Source organism: Camelina sativa, unplaced genomic scaffold (genome assembly GCF_000633955.1).
Source record: "Camelina sativa cultivar DH55 unplaced genomic scaffold, Cs unpScaffold00485, whole genome shotgun sequence".
NCBI classification, from domain to species: Eukaryota; Viridiplantae; Streptophyta; class Magnoliopsida; order Brassicales; family Brassicaceae; genus Camelina; species Camelina sativa.
The window spans coordinates 22,695-25,803 of NW_010921708.1; positions in this window are offsets into that span (position 1 = coordinate 22,695).

Genomic DNA, 3,109 nt, shown 5'->3' on the forward strand with positions numbered 1-3,109 from the left:
TTTTCAGCGGCTAGGCAACAACAAAACACGACCTAGGTCGTTCTCCCACTTAAATATCACGGTTTAATGGTTTTCCCTAAACCAAACCGGTCCAAATCGATTAAAAACTCAATCTGGTCGAACCAGAAAATCAGTGGTGTCGACCGACACCCCCTTGGTGTCGATCGACACCCTCACCCAAAACACTCAAATTGGTTTGCGGGTGTTACAATTCTCTCCCACCAAACTGTTTTTATAAGATTTTTTTAGTTGAAAAATAAAAACAAAATAATCAGTAAACACTAAAAAAATAACTATATTAATATTTACGTGAATTTGTTTTCTTTTAATAACTATATTAATAAAAAAATCTGTTTTCTGGTTATAACAAATTAATAATAAAATTCTGTTATTATATTTTGTAATTAAATACAGTGGCATTTTGTGTAATATACCACATTGGAATAGGTTTAATTGTTTAGAACATTGCTTAAATAATATAATAGAGATTTAAATGATATAAGGTTTTTTCACGTTTTTGATGATTTCATTGAATAAAGTAAAACTGTAATCTAATTATACTGGAACTAGGATATTTTCTTAATTTACACATGTATTAATTTTATAGAGAGATTTGTATAATTTCATAATGGACATTTTCATAATTTTTCTAAAGCATATATTCAATAATATTCATTTTGTTACAATCAATATTTTTTTCTAAAGCAAGTTAGACATAAAAATAAAAGTAATTATCACATTTAGATCCCGCCACCATTTTTCAATGCAACTCGAGAACAACACCAACAATTTTTATCGTAATAAGATAAATTGGAGATTAGTATCAACCAAACTGTAAATTCAACAAAAGAGAAACCAACACTAGATTTCTATTTCACTATACACTGATAAGACCATATATTTACATATGATTTTTAAAATAATTTTAAATTTACTATTTTAGTGAATTGTGTAAAGATTTACACTAGTCCAACTCAAAAAACCAATAAATGTATTAATTTATAGTTATTATTAGTTTATTACTGAATATAAAATTATAGAAGTTTTAATGTATATATTATTCACAAAAGCTATGTTTAATGATAAAACGTGAAAATAATAAGTAACTTTTAATTTATCATGTATGTTTAGAGTTTAAAAAAAAATGTATGTTTAGAGTTATAACCAAAGTTAAAAGAAATTTCAATCATCTATTAAACAGTAGACTGGTCACAGGTGGACTTGATTGATTCTCAGCTCGTCGATACTTTTAACCTGTTAATCGATTAAAAATACAATCACAGATAAAATTAGATAAACAAAACAACTGTAGCAGAATATTCTTTCAAGTTATCCATGACGACTCGCAAACAGCATAAAACAACTGGAGCAGAATATTCTTTCAAGTTATCCATGACGACTCGCAAACAGCATAAAACAACTGGAGCAGAATATTCTTTCAAGTTATCCATGACGACTCGCAAACAGCATAAGCTACTCTTTCTTTTTATTTGTGCAAAACCCTTCTTTCAGTTAATAGATCAAATGATTACAAGACTTGGAAGTTTTGTAAACTCAAAGTTTACTACAACATTGCTAAAAATATTAGAAAACTTAACATAAGAATAGAAGGGATAATCTGACCAAAGCACCCTGAGATTCAGGAGCGGATCTACGGTCATGTTGGGTGGGGCACGTGTCCCATGCTAAGTTAATTTTTTTTTCAATTGACCATTCTTTGTTATAGACTCCTAGCTCTTTTGGCTATATTGTGCCCCACGTACCTCAACAAGTGCCAAGTTCGATCCTTCACCTTGTTACTTTGTTTTCTTTTTTGCTTTATTCTTCTTTTTTTCTTTGGTTTGCCATCATCTCCCATATCTTTGTTACATTTTTAGTGTCTTTCCAACATGTTTTTTTATCTTTATTATGATTAGGTGCATTATTGTCTATTTATATTTCTAATTCTATTTTAACCCTTGAAAAAAAAAATCATCATTTTTATAATAGTAAAATTTACATTTGAATTTAAAAAAAGTTGGTACAATTAGTAACTTAGTAAACATTTATTATCTACCTTGTAATTCATTTCATATTTTAGTGTTTAAATTTGTCTGATATATTTAGATATGTGAATTCAAATAATAATTTTTACATATAAATGATAAATTACATGTTTATTATTATTTGTAACTGAGAAATTTTAGAATTACATTTTCTAAATATATGTATCATATGTATATCAGTATAATTTAAACCCAACATAAATAATATTTTTTTTTAAATAATATCTTTTTGGATTTCATAGATTAAATACACTAAAATATAAATTTAATATTTATTAATTAAGATAAAATTATTATTTATTTTATATAAATTTAATATTTCAATTATATATATTTTGTGCCCCACCCAAATTAAGTTTCTGGATCCGCCACTGCTGAGATCTCGAAGACAAGAGTTGTAGAACAACTTGCCACAAGCGAGCCAAAGGTAAGTCAGAACCACATTCACAAACGCATCGTGAAATGGGAGAATAGTCAATGTCGATAGACGTTGTGACGTTGTAGACAGAGTCATAACCTTTAGTCTTGCCAGCACAAAACAATCTACCCCAGGTAGTAAAACGGTTAGGGAGTAGGGAACAAAAATTTTCTCCATAAAAGAGGAGGAAGGTTTCACTAAGCATTTCTCTAGGCTCGTAGGCTGCAAAAAGAAAACCCTAAAAATTATATATTTACTTTCTAAACTAGTTTCTACATTTAACAAATTTTTGATATATATATTGTAACATCCGTGAACCGGAATCCCGGTTTGGGAGTTGCATCGGTCGATGCAGATGGTGCATCGGTCGATGCATGTTCAATTCTGTGCGTTTTGACTTAAGTTAAACGCTGCGTTTTGGGTTAAGGAAAACCCTTAGATACGAGTTTTTGTCTCATTCGTGGTTGTGTGGCCGTTTTTGAGAAAAGAGAAAGAGAGAAAAGTTGTTCCTGAGTGTTCTTGAGAATTCTGGGAGATTGGAGGCGTTCCTGTAGAGATCTCTAGCTTNAGCATCGGTCGATGCAAGTTAACCTTGCATCGGTCGACGCAGATCTTGCATCGGTCGACGCAACCTCCACCTGGTGTC